At 47.2% G+C, this 16,839-nt stretch overlaps 1 protein-coding gene across 1 annotated transcript in view; it reads left to right on the forward strand.

Annotated features, from left to right (window-relative positions):
• MAD1L1 (mitotic arrest deficient 1 like 1) overlaps positions 1 to 16,839 on the forward strand; it is a gene marked incomplete at both ends in the record, with an annotated part of 320,077 nt that overhangs the window by 276,908 nt on the left and 26,330 nt on the right. The window lies entirely within an intron of this gene.

Below are 16,839 nucleotides of genomic sequence, written 5' to 3' on the forward strand. Positions count from 1 at the left end.
AGATTATTCCCCCTTTGAGATAAAAAAGCAGTGATGGACTGACAACAGTAAAACACGGCCGTTTGAGAGGCTCCTCCAGCATTTTACTGAGATTACATCTCCGAAAGGAGCTGTTAGAAGGGAAGAAGAGACAGAGTGGCAGGTTATGTGACCACTGTGACTCATTAATAGAAGGAAATTTATGTCCGGAGCACTCGCACAACTGGTGTGCACCAGCTCTCAGGAGCGGATTCCTTTCTTCTTCTCATGCTGCCGTTGCCTGAAGGACTCTGTGGGAAACACGGGTTCCCCCAGCAGCATCCTGCGTTGCTCAGGCTCCAGCCTCAGCCCAGCAGTGCCGCTGGGTGGACTCCACACTGTGTGTCTGTGTGGCCTTGGCTGTGACAGCTGGTTACAGAAGGCAGTCGCTCAGATATAGGCGTCTGGCAGCCCTTAATCTCTTTGGGCTTTGGGGTTTTTTTTGACTTTGTGGATGTATCAGAGCACCGAGGCATGGTTGCTGAGAGGTGATGAGGGAGATGCTTGTTTTATTGAATTTCGACCTCTGTTCCAATGAATCGTAACCCAAACTGATGTGAAAAGTGATCTTTCACCAGTGTTAGAACTGCCAGAAAACAAGTCAATAGAGACCAAACCTTTTACCCAAAGGTCCCCAGGCTAGGTCTGGGTCCCTGCCAGAAGTGACAGAAAATCACTGACACTGGGCCATATTTTTTCTCTCCAGAAAGGGGTTCTGACCTCTATCTGGCTGCTGTTTAAGAGGGGTGTATGAATGAAACAGAAACCACCATGGCCCTGTGTCCTGCTCAGTGATCTAGAGACCACCATGCTAATTTTTGCTGTCTGAAAAGGAGAGGACTTGAGCCTGCCTTATCCATAGTACAGGCTGAGCCTGGCTGCCCTCCTGCCTCAGCATCAGTCTGGGGAAAAATGTACCGAAAGATGGTAGAGAAAAGAGACACACAGTAGAAATTTGTTGGTTTGGTTTGTTTTCGTTCATTGTCTGGTGTTTGCAGTCCACGTGATCCCAGCCTTTTGTCCCAGCTTTGCCTCATTCCCAGAAATTGAATCAGGAGAGACAGTCTGAGCTCTTCCCAACTCCCCCAGCCTGATTGAAGTCTCCCAGCTATTTTCTGCTGTCTATCTAAAAGCCATGCAGCAGTGCACGATGCCATTAAAATACCCAGCACCTCTAGATTTGTAGCTATAGTTTAGCATTTGCTACTTGGTGGATTTCTCCCAGATCCCCCCCAGATACCTTCTGTGGCATCATACTCACAACTGCCGTGCCACTGTTCAGCCCCGATACGAGCATAAAGAAAACTGCTGTTATCACTCAATTTAAAGCAAATTAAAATGCATCTGCAGCAACACTCCAGTTCACAGAGAGGAGGCGATTAATGATGAATGAAGTCAACTAGTGGTTAGCATAAGTTAGAATGCGGTACTTCACGAGAAGAAACGTTTCTGTGACTGTGAAGCAGTGCTGACATGGGAGGAATCGGTCTCAAGGCAACAGCACAGCTGTTCTCATCTACTTTTCCCAGCACTGACTCACTGAAAGATGATACTGCTTGGAGATCCCACAGGTAGCAAAGTAGCTTTGCCCTGGAGTTATGTTGCTTGCTGCATGTTTGTGCTTACAGCAATGCTCGGGGGCCAGATCTGTTCCCATCTGAACAGGCAGAAGTATGGCAGGGCTGAGCAGTTGAGCAGGAGTGTTGCAAAGGAGAAGACGATGTGCCAGGCCTGGGTTTGGAGATTTTCAGGTAGGAGCTGTGTTCATGTAGCCAAGCAGTGCTGAGAACTGAAGTTTCACTGACAGAGCAGAAAATCAGCTCTTGTTCAGAGCAGGATTTGAGGAACAGAGGGATCTCACGGGTGCGGAGGAGAGTTGCAGCCCTGAAAGTCCTCCCACAGAGAACATGCAGCTAAAAGAGGGAGAGGAGAAAGCACTCCTCAAGGCATCTTGGCAAGAAGGAGAGTAAAGAGAAGCACATGTGTGAGAGAAGTGGGAGGAGGGAAGCGATCCAGGAGCTCCCATCAGCTTGAGGAGAAGAGATGCTTGTAGGTAATGTGCCATGCAGACAGGAGCAAAGCAGCACTACAAGGAGAGAACAGCTTTCTATAGAGAAGAAAACAAGTAGTCTAAAAGTAGCGTGCCTCTTTTGGAGTCTTCCAGCAGCATCACCTGGCACGTCTGTCTTTCCCTTATCCTTTCCTGCCTCCATTGAGGAAGTGCCACCGATGTTTGAGAAGATGTACGAAGTCTGAAACCATCTTCCAACATCAACTCCTTTGTTACCTGTATCAGGAGAAGAGGAGGAAGGAATGGTGAGGTAGAGATGTAATGGACAGCATAAGGCATCTCTTTTTCATCACATGATTATTTCAACCTGATTTTCTGACTGGGCAGTGGAGAAGTTGGAACTCCTCACTGGACAGTCTCTCTTCCTCCTTCCTCACCTCAAGATCTAAACGTTTCAGAGCCTGGAGAATTGCCTTATAATTAACTTAATGAAAGGCAGCTTAATAAGAAGCTTGATCACAGACTTAAGTTCCTATATGGAATGATGATTCTGGCTAGTGAAGAGCTCTTTAATCTATCGGACAAAAGCATAACAAGATCAAATACTGGAAGTAGAAACCAGGAAAGATTAGAAATAAGGAAATGCTTTTGTTACAACAGGGGTAATTAACCATCAGAACTATTTATCTCAGTACGTGGGGGATTCACTATCACTTTGAAGTGTCTAAATGAAGATGGGATATTCTTGTACAAGAAATGTTCTAAGTCAGCTTGCAATTATGAGCTTGATGCAGAATCTGCTCTGCTTAATTCACTAGCTTGTGCTTCTCATCAGTTTAGATTGGCTGATTCTTACAATTCTTTTGAGCTCTGCAATTTGTGAACCAATGAGAAATCAGAGGTACTGATGAACAGAACACCTGATAGTGCAAATACTGGTAACAGCAAGTAGTGGAAGGCTGAAAAAGGCTCCTTTGAAGTAGGAAAGAGAAACGTATGGCAGCTTTTACCAGCAACTGGATAATTCTGCTGAAAGGAAAATGGCTTTCCTGAGCTTCAGTAGTGGTTGGGCTGTAAAAGCACCTTATGTCAGAGGCAGCTGAAGTTGCTATGGACTCATCAGACTGGTCACACCGTGCTTGTACTGCCACAGGATTGAAAATGCAATGGTTTCCTTGGTCCCAGCTTGTAGCATTCCTATTTCAAGCTATTCCCAAACATAATTAATCCATTCAACACCATCCCTTCTTGTTACCGTCACTCATTTTATGGGCAAAGACAGTTGGGGCGGCGTGGAGATTGCACTGAAGCAATTAAGGAAAGAAGCTGTCAGAACTGGGATTAATACCCCAGGCTCCGGAGCACCATCTCATTTCAGAATTACTGACGGAGAGCTGGGAAAAGTATATCTTCCATTGGTGTGAATTTGAGGTTCCTTTCTTAAACAGTACTAATGGCAGCAGGAGGGGGCTGGCAGCACACAGCAGTGAGCAGGCTCTGCTGGGAGCCCCGCTGGGGAGTGCCCGAGGCTTCAGAGCTCGTTTGTGTCTCCGGCAGCCTGACCCCGTGGTGAGGATAATCAAGTTGAAAATTAAATCAAATTTCAAATGTTAAACCAGCCAATTAAAAAAGCAATCGCATCAAAACATGCATTTTTTAAAAAGTTTTTGTTTACTCCGCCATAATTAATTTATTGGGCAGGAAAACTTTTGTTTGTACAAAATACTTGTTAAATTGATGATGAGCAGCAGAAGGGAGCGGAGATGCAACCAAAATGTCACCTGAGGTTCCCCCAAGATCTGGCTGAATTAATGTTCTGGGGAGCATCTTTTTCCCACCAGGAGCAAACTGTGATGCATCTTTTTGCTAGGTGCATGACTGTAGGCTCTCATTGCTATTTGTGGTCTGTCCATTAACCTGAAAAATGCCTTTCATCAAGTAACGTATCATCTCCTTGCTTTGATTTCCCTCGATGCCTCTGTTGAGAAGACTGAGTAGCTGGTGGGTTGGGTACTTGGCTCCTTGGAATTTATCACTTTGTGTGCACTCAGCATCCCTTTCTCTGTTTTCACGCATGTCAGGGTTTTTGCTGTTTGTGTGGCCTGTGGTCTATAGGAGGGTGTTCTGCTCTCTCTTGAGATTCCTCATGGAATTGCATTGATGAAACCTTTGTGCTTCTCAGTCCGTAGGGATGCAGGTGGGCCTTTTCCTTCGTGTTTTACCACGTGAAGCAAGGGCTGCAAACCTCATTGTATCGGGAAGCTTCAGAGAGCTTCTTGCTTCCTGCCATCACCTCTTCCTGCCCATTCCCTCCTTCTCCCATCACCCCCATTCACCTAAATTAAGTAACTAAAATCTGAAAGTAGCAGCCACAGTCTGTTTTGAAGGTTTAAAATTAACCATAAAAGCCAACTCCCCCGTTCTGCAGCGCAGCAGCAAAACGTGGTGGGGGAGGCTGCCATGTGGGTGTCTGTCGTTCTGCCGGACTTGAGGCTCTGTCTGAGGAATGACAAGTGTAATTTCTAAATGAAAAGTAATGAAGGGTGCAGTTGCTGAAGAAGCCTCACAAAAAATATCAGTCTTACAGTCTGTGTGGACCTGGAGAGGAATGTGAGCCCTGACAGATTGATGGTGGGTAGAAAAGGGAAGGGGTGGGCTTCAGATGAGAGGGAAGGGCCTCAAGTTGTGCTGGGGGCAGGGGGTCAGGCTGGATATTAGGAAGAATTTCTTCCTTAAAAGAGTGGTAAAGGAGTAATACTGCATTGGGATAGGCTGCCCAGGGAAGTGGTGTAGCCAGCATGCCTGGAGGAGTTCCAGAGCCCTGGACATGGAATACTTTGGGACATGGCTCAGTGGGCAGTACTGGGCGGTAGGTGGATGGTTGGACTGGATGATCTTCCAGGTCTCTTCCAACCTGGAACATCCTGTGATTCCAGCCCAAGGCCAGGAGCAGGGGAGCAGATGGTTTGGTTGGCTCTGGTTTGTGGATGGTCTGAACAGATGTAGCGGGGGGACAGCTCTCCTCTGTGGGGCTGGGAATGACATGGGACAGTTACCAAAGCAAGCCCTGGATAGCTGCTTGCTCACGATTTGTGATTACTGGAGTCACTGGGTGCAACCTAAGAAGAAATGGGTTGGAAAGTGCTATGTGAATGGCTTAGGACTTAGAGTTTGCTCTCCATCATCCAGGAACAATTCATTTGTGACATTTGGTGACTGGAATTCCTTATGTTTCCTCCCAGCCCCGTTGTTGTTCAGGGCCTGAAAGCAACCACCACAAGTTTGCAGTTGCCTGAACTTTTCGTTATTAATTAATCCCATCTTTATTCACACAGCACTCAGACAGTGGATAATAAACACCGATCAAGCAGGCAGCGATGATAAATTATCTATTTAATAATTAACAAATTAGTCCTAACAGATGGAACCAAAACAAATTTGTCTGTATGTGCACACAGCGCACGGCTCGCCTCCCCCTGTTTGTCACATGGGGATGTCACCAGAGATTTGGGCACGTCTCTGCTGATGTTGGGCTGGTTGCCCTCACTGCCGTGAGTTTATCTCTGGCTCTGCTATGGCTCCTTCTAAATCTGATATTGTCTGAGTGCTGGCAGTGAATGAGCGTCACGGAGGAAGAGTGACAGAAGAGAGCAGAGGGGAATCCCTGCTTTTTTGGTGTTAGGGCACAGCAGCCTCCCTGCAGAAGGATCAGCTGCCTGTTGTGATCTGTTATGTTGAATTAATAGAGATTACAGTCCCTCTAATTCTTTCTGCTATTATCTGGCGAAGAATAAAAAGTCAATGCACCGCTGAGTTAAATAAACATGAGGCACTACAGCATAGTATCCTGTGAGCTGTGTATATATTATTCATTTCCAGTTATTATTCATGACCTTTCCCTCACACCGTCATGGCTCCATCACTTGCGAATTTATAAGTTCATTAATAATGAGTGAAAATTAATAATGCATTTTCATTATATCCGTCGGGGATATTTACAGCATTCATAATGCATTCAAATAACTGGTTTCAGGTGTAAAAACCGGGGCTCTTCGTGGGCCCCTCACCTTTTTGATTTTGAAGAGTTACTATTTCTGTTAATAACCCTTCCTGCTTCCATTGCAGTATGGCCTTGCTGCGCAATACAGCCTGCCATCTGCCACCAGCGTGCTTAAAAAGGCTCGAATCAAAGCAGGAAATGTCATTATTGCGTGAGATTAGGAGAAGATGATCCACAAATTAATCATTATTGGCAGCGACGCCAAAAATTAAGGGAGTGTGGGAAAGGTTTGAAGTTCAGCTGCTTCCTTCTCCTCTCCACCGGTTGCGTTTGCTGGGTATTGAAGAGCACAGCCATGTGGAAATGGGAACATCTGATCCTGCCAGGCTCTGGGAGCACCATTACTTGCCTTTCAGGTGCACAGAGATTTATTCCGGTGGTTGCTTCCATGTGCACCTTGGACAGACACGCCGTAGCAGGTCACAGTGTTGTGCTTTATTTTAATTGGAAGACGCCCACTTGGTTCCCTTTCTCATCTGGAGCGGTTTAATCCTGTAGTTCTTTAGAACTTGAACTTTTGCAAGCTCTCCTTTTCTGTTTTTTTGAGTTGTTTTTTTTTTTTTTTTTTCCCCACTCGAGAGAAAAGCTCTGAGCGCTTCGTTTTGCTGAAGGCAGCTTTCCCCTGGCTGAAGGAAACTGGTGGAACTGGGAGGCACTGGTGGTCAGCTGCCATGGGGCCGTGACTGAGCACAGGCTCTCACACCTCTATGGGAGCGAAGGAGAGGGAGCTGTGCTGGGCATGGCACAGCCAGAAGGCGGTCAGAGCTCCATTTTTGACTTTGAATATTGCAAGATGATCCAAAGCACTGTGGGTGATAATCTGTTGGGTAGAGACGCCATAGCCCAGATGTTGGAGGCACACCAATAGATGAGTAGTTAACATAACTAATCCAGTTCCAGTTCTGCTCCTTTCCTTCTCAAGTGTTCTGGTTATTCTTGCTTTATTTTGTCAGAAGTCCTTTGAGTTGCATTTCTCCGGTTTGATTTCCGTGTTCACGGCCCCGTGCTAACACTCAACTGTAAATAAAATTCACCTTTTATCTGCTCCCCGTTGTAAGCTCAGGCTGCCTGCTTTTAAGCAGCTGCAAGAATATTGAGTGTAATGAAGGTTCCGCCTTCAAAGCACGTATTTGATATTCACACAGGACAGAAAGGCTGCCTCTAGCCCCGTGGAATTGGAAACACTTAATGTATGAGTCAATTGGATATCAGTAAGAATGTATATTATTTTCTCTTCCAACTAATAGGATTTTTAAATAAAGCTGGAGCTGCTACATCTGGCTGAGCCAGTGCCCTTTGTGAGAGTTGCAGCTTCCCCAAATGGCAACGGACTGAACAGTGCAATCTGTGGGTCTCCTATGTGCCTCCTGGGAAATGGCTGCAAAAGAGATGTAAAAGAGGGAGGGAGGGAGAAGGAGAAAGCCACAAGCAAGGGACAGCTAGTGAGCTCTTTGTGTTGACTTTAATCAAAACGTAATGAGGAGAGTTAAAGCATAAAGCAGAAGAGGGATTTTGCTTGTGCCAGGCTGGAGGAGGGAGCCATTCATTTGGTTTTGAATCGCTTTCTAGAGCATTTACTCATCCATCTTCTCCAGACAAACACTCCACTCTGCCCATCACCCTTCTTCCCGTTGAATTTAAATTATGAGTCCGTATTAAATTAAACATGTCTCTTTGCTTCTTGTTTGCACAGAATGGTTTCGCACCATGCTTAAGTGGCCTAAGTTAGCCAGGAGTCTGTGCAGACACTTTTTCCTTTGGACAACGTTGTCAGAACAAGCCTGCCAGTGACTGATGTGATCTGGAGTCAGCGAGTGTGTACAGTGGATAAATGTGCCTGACGCTTTGTGATAGAGCTGGTAATTACATTTCACAGTGAGTGGTATTAATAGTGAAAGGAGGCTCCAGCATGCTGCATGAGAATTGGTAATAGGAGAGGCTGTAGGGAGAAGAGGAGAGTCATTTATTAACCTGACAAATTATGGAAAATTGGACTTTTCCTTCACATGCAGGGGAGCTCTTCTCAATGCGATGCCCTCTGAGATATCTCAGGGTCTTTGGTGAGTGCTGGTGATACTGAAACCTTCTTCCTTTCCTTTTCGCCTCCCTGAGCTCCTGTGGCTTCTCTCTCTATGCTTTTGCTCAGCACCGTGTGTTTTTACGTGGTTTTCTAAGCCATGCTGAATAGAGATGGTGCTAAGGGCTCGCAAAGCTTGAGATCTAAAGACTCAAAGTTGGAGATTTTTGAACCTATAGAAGAAAAGGTGGTGAATGCCTGAAGAGTGCATGCAGTTGGGCTGGCATCGGGTGGTTGGCAGGGATGTGGGACGACAATCCTACGTGCCCGGCGCTGTGCTGTGCCTCTGGGCTGCCCTCATTCCAGCCAGCAGCAACATGGAAGGGATGGGACCATTCCAGCTGGTCCATTAGTGCTCAGAAGGGATCGAATGTGCCTTCAGGCAAAGGTGTTGCTGTTGCCCGGGCTGAAGCACAAAGCCTCCAGGCTGCTGCATGCGCTGCCTGGTTGCACGGCTCTCTCCTGGGTTTCCTAAAAGGAAAAACCTGCCAGCTCTGTGAAGGAGGGCAACAGAACGATGGAAATGAGCCTGAGCTGGTGAGAATTGCCAAGGTTTGAAGTTATTAGAAGTGCTCCAGAACCAAGAGTGATTTAACAATGTGATTACTTCTTAATGTAACACTCACCAGATTTTTTATTAGGTTCCCTCCCCCCCCCATTCTTTCCTTCTAAACACAGTAGAACCTTGAAATAAACACCTGGAGCTGTTAGAGCATATCACTCAGTTTAATTAACTCTTAAATCATATGATGTCACCTGGATCCCTTTCTGTATTCTACGCTGAGCTGAGGAGGCAGCAGAAGCTGCAGCTCTGTTTAGTTGCTGCCTTGGATAAAATCACTTTCTGGAGACTGCTGCATCCTCCTCCAGCTTCCTCCTCCCCCCCATCAGAATGGCTCTCATTCTAAGAGAGCAGGCTGGAGAGAGCAAGCTGTGGCCAAGGGGCTCGAAAATGTTGGTCTCACAGCGTGGATATCAGGTGGGATCCTTCTGCCCTCAGGTCAGTGATGCAGATCCCTGGCATCCAGGGCAGCTTCATGCTGGTGGCTCCGTAGGCTCTGTACCATAAGGCAATTTTATGCTCTTGGTTATGGGATGTTTGTGCCCAGCAGGTGAGAGAGGGGGCAGGCATTAGGAAGGGAGGAAATGCATCCTGCGGTGCTTAAAGCTGCTTGGCAAGGAAGCCCCTAATATTAATTTGTGCTGTTCTCTGATACGAGTTGTCTGTGAACTGGTGTTCCTCCTACCCTGACAAAGCACCAGCTGTGCATTTTCCTCATGTTTGGGGGCTTCCAGAGATAGCAAATACATGCTGTAGCACCTCTCCATGTTGCTTTTTTTTTTGGCACTTAAAGCAGAATAATGGGGAATAGGGTTAGAATACAGGATTGTCATCCCTTCCTCTGGCCCAAGGAGGGAGCAGCCCAAATGGTGTCTCACAGCTGAACTGTTCGCATTCGGCTGAGCCCATCATATGCATGCAATGCTGAATCTTAAGTGGAGTTACAAATTAACTGTAAGGGCTAATCCTTTAGAATATTCAACATTCAGAAGAAGGAAAGAAAAAGTGCAGTTGTCAATATCGATGGAGAAGAGGAACAAAGGATTAGGAGTGAAAGGATAAAGATGGTGGGATTTGCTGAGCGCTTCTGAGGCTAAATTCAAGGACATCGTTCAAAGATGCCTTTGAGAGGTCTGAGCAGAGAGGCAAGAGAAAACACAGAGGAGATGGGACCTAGGTCTGGAAATATTGGCACAGGGCGATGGTGGGGTGTGGGATGGGAGCATGGCTGTGACAAGGACTGTGCATGGGGAAGGAAACAGAGAGGTCATCACTAGGCTTGAGCAATGGATGGCATAACCACTGGGAGGAGGGAAGTGGGGAACTTTAAGGGTTAATAGTCCAGATATTCAGGAGTGAACAGACCTGCTGGTGAGAAGTGGAGGGGTTGGGAAAGGCCACGGAAAAGGTCTTGTGTCTGATAACCTCCGAGGTGAAGATTAAATTCATTGGCCAAGCAACAATGTGGCTGTGTCCGCTTCATCTTTATTTAAAGTCCTTCCTTTTGTGCAGGAGCCCTTCCCACAACCTCAGCACTGTGAGTGAGAGGGGCTGACGGCTCTGTGCCGCCCGCTGTGCTCCCGGCCCTCCTTTGATGGTACACTTTGCTCAGTCCGGGATGTTCCCTCCAACTCGGCTGATTTGCAGTAATTCTTGAGCTTTTTCTTTCCTTTTTTTTTTTTTTTTTATCTTTTTCTTTTTCCCTTTTTGCACTCTGCTCTGAATGTATTTATTCCCTGTGCCTCAGAAAGAGGATGAAAGTCAAACCAGAAGATTCCTGAGACCATTAGTATGTACCGCTGGTGCCATCCTTGCATGAGCACATGGGATGGTCTCCACAGGGCCCCTGGCAGTGCAAGGGAAGGCGACTTTGATGTGATTAATACTCCCAGGATTTCTCTGTGCCAGTCAAAGAGCAAGTTAAAAAGTGACGATATTTCCAGAAAATAGAGAAGGAAGTGGGCTGGGACTTGGCAAGCACTTGGTATGAGTTGCATACCTGTGATGCAGGGGCATGCAGTCAACTCTAAGCAAGGCAGGAGCCAATAAGTTGATTTGCTGTATTTTGATTGCTGTCCTTTGCAGCTTTTCTGACCAAGTTTTGCGCCTTTTTCCCTCTCTGTGAGAGATGGGAATGAGCTGCAGTATCCGTTCTGCAATGCTGAGCCTCCCCCAACTCCAGTGCCCTGTTTTGCAGGGGGAAGATGAGGTATAGTGTGGGTCGAGCAGCAGCAGGAGCTCCCGGTGTGTAATCAGCGGGGGGCACAGGGAATGAGAGCACAACACAGAGAGAGCATCGAACCCATGTTTAATGGGAAGGGCAGAGAGGCACAGGGGGAGGAAGGTGGTGAGAAAGCCAGGGCCTGGCAAGAAACTGCAGGATAATGAGACATAGGTGAGAGCAAAACGATAAGTCAGCAGAGCTGGACGATGTGGTAATGTCCAGCTTTTCAATTCCAGGCAGGTACTGCTGCGTTTGCAGCTGTGACTACTTGGGAGCAGGAGGCATGTGCCTGTGAATGTGAAAACTGAGAGCAAGGGGACAGGGAGAGGAAGAGGAGGGGGAGCTGGGGAAGGATGTGTGCTCACTGCCCCGGCTCGTAGCACAGAAGGTGCACCTGGGAGCAGGATGCGTGCAGCCACAGCCAGGCAGCAGTAAAGGGAACATGTGCTGTTTCATCTCTTCTTGCTTTGCAGCCCAGGGCTGCTGGACTGGTGTTCTGCCCCTTTCCGGGCCGTGTTGTGTTGGTGTGCAGAGAACCTGGTGCAGTTCCCCACTGTTTCCAGGCGTGCTGTTTGGCAGTGTTACAGGCTCTCTGGTTGGGTTATGGATGGGCCTGTAATAGACCTGTACATACAGAGCCAAAAATTAATAGCCTCCTGAGAAAGAGCTGAGTCAGATAAGTGCACCCACTGCAAGGCTGCTGGAGCCAGAGCAGGATGGAAAGGCCGTATATTTTCATTTCAGATTCAGAAGTCGCCTGCCCCTGAAACTTCAGTCTGCTGATAAAGGCCTTGTTAGGTTCAGGTAAATACAGATGGCATAAAATGTTTTCACTGGGACCCGTAGGGTTTTGTTAACCCCACTGGTGCTGCAGGCAGCAACTGTAGCAGCAGGAAGCTGGCTGCAGGCTGGGTCTGCTCCGTGCAGCACAGTGCGAGCTGTGCACCCTGCATACCTGCACACTGCAATCATACAGGTGTGAGGGTACATTCAAAAATACCTGCTTGTGCTGGAGCTAGCACTGCAGGGATGCACAAATGTGAAACTTCCGTCCATTGAGTGATGCCTGGCTCCCCGCAGTAATCCCTCCCCAGCACTCCTGCTCCTGTTCCAAACGCTCCAGCCTTGGCACACAGATGCCACTGTAAAAGGAAAAGTTGCTTTGCTTAACATATTTTGCTTCATCTATCCCTCCGGCCTCTCTCCCCCTAAAATAATGTTGACTGCTCAGGTCTCAGAATAGGCAAGCTTGCTGTTTCAGGCAGATTTAAAATCTTCCCCTTAGTGCCATGCGATCGGAAGCAGAAATTCATTCTATTGGGAAAGGAAGATGCATTGCTTTCCCGCGGCCCCCAGACTTGCATCTAGCCAGGGAAGTCCTAAATTCAAAGCAGTGCCATTCAGTGGCATGTTTATCTACAGAAACTTGACTTGCTGTTGTTTTTAAAGGTCTCTGTTTGGACTTAAACTGGCAAAGGGAACTTGGCATGGCAGGCATACAGTTTATGCGTATATATCTGCAAGCATAGAGCTTATATATATGTATATAAATATATAAATTGTCCAGTCCTAAAAGCATTTATAAGCTCAAGTTTTGAATACCCAGTCTCCTAAGACTCTCATCTCCCCTTTTCTATCAAAGCTGCAGTCGTGTTTCCCCCCAGGCTGGGAAGGAACCTGCTTGCTGTGCAGCAGCCATGCGTGCAGCTTGTGCCATGGGCACCCACAGCTGTGTGGCCATGGGTCTCCCCTCCCATCCCTGCCCTGTAAATCTTCTCCAGGCACATCCGCACATCACAGTGCACATCTGCAGGGGATGGGGATGAGGGAGCTGGTGTGACCCTGGTTCAATACTTTATTATCACAGTCAGTACAGCTAGATCTGTGAAATCAGGAATGAGCAAAATGCACCATTTTTTAGTCTGAGATTTTCTTTCTGTCTCTTGATGCTGGAAGGCAGAATCTCTTGAATTGTCTTTTTTTTTTTTTTTAACAAGCTGTTTAATATTAACGCTGATTACCCAATTGCTCATTTCAAGAAGAGCAATAGCAACTTCCAGAGCTTTGGGGACTAAATTTCCTTCTGGATTTATGGGCAGCAGCCCAGATCTCTCCAGCACAGTTTCTTTCCATCATCTGTATTTTTCCAGAGAAAGCTTTAAAGACATACAAGTCTATTCACGCTGCTTGTTGGCGTTTCCCATCCTTGCTGTCTCTGTATTAAATATAACACTGTGTTGTGATGTTTTTAAGGTTTCTATAGCAAATGGAGTCAGTCAGGAAAAAGTTCCTAAGGCACAAGAGAGGAGGCAGACGTGTTTGGTGCCGTTGCCTGTGATTCTTCAGCATCTAGGGGGTGATAGTGGATAAGGTAAGGGAGAGTTTTCTGGAGAGCATTCAGGGAAAGGAAAAGAGAGAAAGCTCTGCTTTTCCAAGGTGTTTCCTGGGGAGGATCTACTGTAAATTGCCAAGAGACGATGTTTTACTGGTTCTAAGCTCTAAATGAGTTTTATTTAACTTTGAGTCCATGCATGAGGCCCACGCTGCTCAAGTCACTCCTCCATGTAGTGCAGGCTTCCCCGGGTACAGCAAGCTCCATGCATGAGTTGACTGCATTTTGAGAGGCTATCATAGCATCTCATTAAAGCCTTAATGCGTGGAGAAATTGCTAAACCCTGCTGGATTTTCAACAGGCAGCCCCTTGGGAAGAAAGAGAAGTGTCACAAAGTGCTTTGTCAACAGGGGCCGCGTGGCTGGCAGTTCCCATGCTGTACATCATTTCCTACCAGTGCATACCCACTCTCCTCCTGATAGGATGAGAGATGTATGAATCAATCATGCTGTCTGCTCCGTGTCCTATAAATTAGAGAAAGATGCAGCTGGTTTGCCTTTTGGGTTTCTGTGGTCTTTAATTGCCTCTCCATTATATCATCTAGTGTCCCCTTCTGCAGCCTCTTTTCGTATCCATCTTTGAGGAGTGATGAGCAGTCGAGTGTGATATGCCCCGAAGGTGGCTGTCAAAACACGCTGAATTATGCAGTGGTCCAGTATTCCCTTTTTTCTCTTTTGAGTATTGCTGGAAAAATAGCTGTGTCGTGGGACTGGGAGCTCAGGGTTGCCACTGTGGTTAGGTGGGAGACTTTGGATTTTGCAAAAATGAAAGTGCAAACCTTGGCTGGTCTTTCTATACAGTGAGGCCTTACATAGTGCTGATGTAATCCTGGGACTCCGTGCATTGCTGCACTCGTCCCACTGTGAGCTCTGCCTCATTCTCTCCACTATACTCCCAGGGTTTTTTTTTTAGTTCCAAATGACGGACTTAATTGGCCTCTTGACTGCCAGATATTTTTGTGTAATGACATTTTCCGAGGGATTAATCTGATTTTTTCCTCCTTAAATTGAGGTCCCTGGAAGTAGCGTTGTGCCGGCTGATGCGGTTCCCATCTCTCCCTGTCTATCACTCCCGTAATGCTGTGGTTACAGAAACCTTCTCTCCCCGAAGGCAAAACATGAAGAGATGCACATAGGCTGCTCCGACATTATCTCTGATAGCTGTGCTCGGTTTGGCAGCAGCTCACAGAGCCAGGTGGCTCCATCCCCAGCATGGGCAGCACTTGGCCAAGCCGAGCTCCCTTCTGTCTGAGCCCCCCGCCCAGGCAGTGCTTGGTGTGCTGGGAGCTGCGGACCTGCTGGGGGCAACCAGCCCACACCAGGGGTTGGGATGTTGGGCTTTAAGTTCCCTTCCTGCCCCGGCCATCGTGTGCTCCTATGATTCTTTACAGAGAGAGTGGTGAGGTGCTGGAACAGCTGCCCAGAGAGGCTGTGGATGCCCCGTCCATCCCTGGAGGTGTTCAAGGCCAGGTTGGATGGGGCCCTGGGCAGCATGGTCTGGATTTAAATGGGGAGGTTGGTGGCCCTGCATGTGGCAGGGGGTTGGAGATTCATGATCCTTGAGGTCCCTTCCAACCCTGGCCGTTCTGTGATCCTGGCCCAGGTGTTATTAAAGCGTGGTGCAGCTGCAGCAAGCATTTAATTGATGTGTTTTACAGTCCTAAACCTCAAGTATAGCCTGGGGGAGTTGGAATGCTTTTTAGGCTTCTTGAAGTAATCCAGGATTTTATATAATAAGAATAATAGTAATACTACTTATTATTTCTTATCGAGGACCTACATGTAATCATTGATGTTTGCTTTTGCCACCCGCCTAATGTGCATTTTGCTGATGCACAACTTCTGGTTGGTACTGTTGCATAAATAAAATAAGCCCTTTTAATTTCAAACTCCTTGAGAAATATATACGTGCAAAAATGTAAAGCTTACTCACAGAAAAAAGGGCAAAATCAGCAGGAAAAGAGGGAGATTATTTTCAACAGTGTCCCTTTAATTAGAGCGATAATTAATTCTTTTCCCTGACACGCACGTATAGATTACTCTTAAAATATTCCTACTTGAAATAAAATGACTTAAAGCTACATGCCAGAGGGGCAGATCATAAATCTAAGGGGGAAAAAATTGAGGACCGAGTATATTTTGAGCACTCCCTTTGAATCAGAAGTGGCCACTGGAAAGCACGCCATAAAATGTAACTGCAAGGTGAACAGAACACTCCCAACGCATGCCAAGGTCTGTGCAGCAGCGCTGAGAGCAGACAGAGGCTCTGTGCAGGCACAGGGGGCTGATGGAGTGGAAAATGGAGATGATAAATTTTGCATATACACTAATTGCACCAGCCATGCTCTTTTCCAGAGCGTGACGTGCTTTCTGCTGTTGGCCAGCGTGCGTTGTGTTTCCCTAACTTTTTTTTTTGGCATTTTGGAAAGGTATTGAGGAGGGGATCTTGCTTGGGAAATGGATGTGGAAGCTGCAGAGCTGGTGGGACAGGTGGGCCAAGTGCCTGTCTGTGAGGTGAGGGCTGACCAGGTGGGGAGCAGAGGCAGGCAGTGTTGTGGGGAAAGGAGCCCTGATGTGGGGTTCAGAGCTTCAGTTGTGATGGAGAAACAGCGGGAAATGGTGGAGAAAAAAAAGATGACAAGACGTAAAGGGCTGGATAAGGGCTGAAGATGAAGAGAAAAAGGGGTTGGCTTTGGAGGAATCCCAACATCCATTACTTATACTAAATTATCACACAGTTCTCCTTACACCTCGCAGAGCAGGAAGCCCTGTGTATTGCTGCATGCCAAGCCCCATCACTGCTTCCTCCCTGCTGGCATCACAACAAGCCTGCACCAGCGCTCTCCTTTCCATCTCTCAGGGCCACGGGAGGCAGGTGAGATGCATTCAGCTCAGCAGGGAGGCATCCCGCAGCTTCCCTTAATTACATTTGCGAAATTGCTTCTGTGGAGAAGACAAACCTGGAGGGCCTGGAGCTTCCCCAAGGGGCTGATCCTGCTCACAGGTAGGGCTGGTCCTGTGGGAGCAACTGCAAGGAGAATCGCCTTGCTGAGTTGTGTTGCCCAAGTGGGGTTTGACTTCTTATGGCAGTGATTAAATCTACTCATTTAGGGACATAAAAGGAGTTGGCTCTCTAATTGCACATACAGATGTTTCCAGACATAAAGCAAAATGATGCAGGGAGGCTGTCGCGTCCTGCACACCGTTCTGTGTGAGGAGGCCAGTGCCAAAAAGGAGGAGCTAAAAGGACAGGGGAAAAAAAAAGTCTGTGGAGCTTTTCTTTACCTTGAAAGGAAATAATACTGGAATGGTCAAACGGTTATGAAAGCAAAGGTGGAGAGAAAACAGAAAATGTGGTTGTGGGTGGATAGAGTTCGTGTTGCTGCATTATTTTGCTGCTCCCTAGCAGGCTCCAGGCCACACAACCACAGTCAGCAATTCTGCCATGAGGGCCTCGTCAGCCCCATCTCCAGTGGCGTTAATTAAGAGAACAGAG

Source organism: Tetrao urogallus (assembly GCF_951394365.1).
Source record: "Tetrao urogallus genome assembly, chromosome: 15".
NCBI lineage: Eukaryota > Metazoa > Chordata > Aves > Galliformes > Phasianidae > Tetrao > Tetrao urogallus.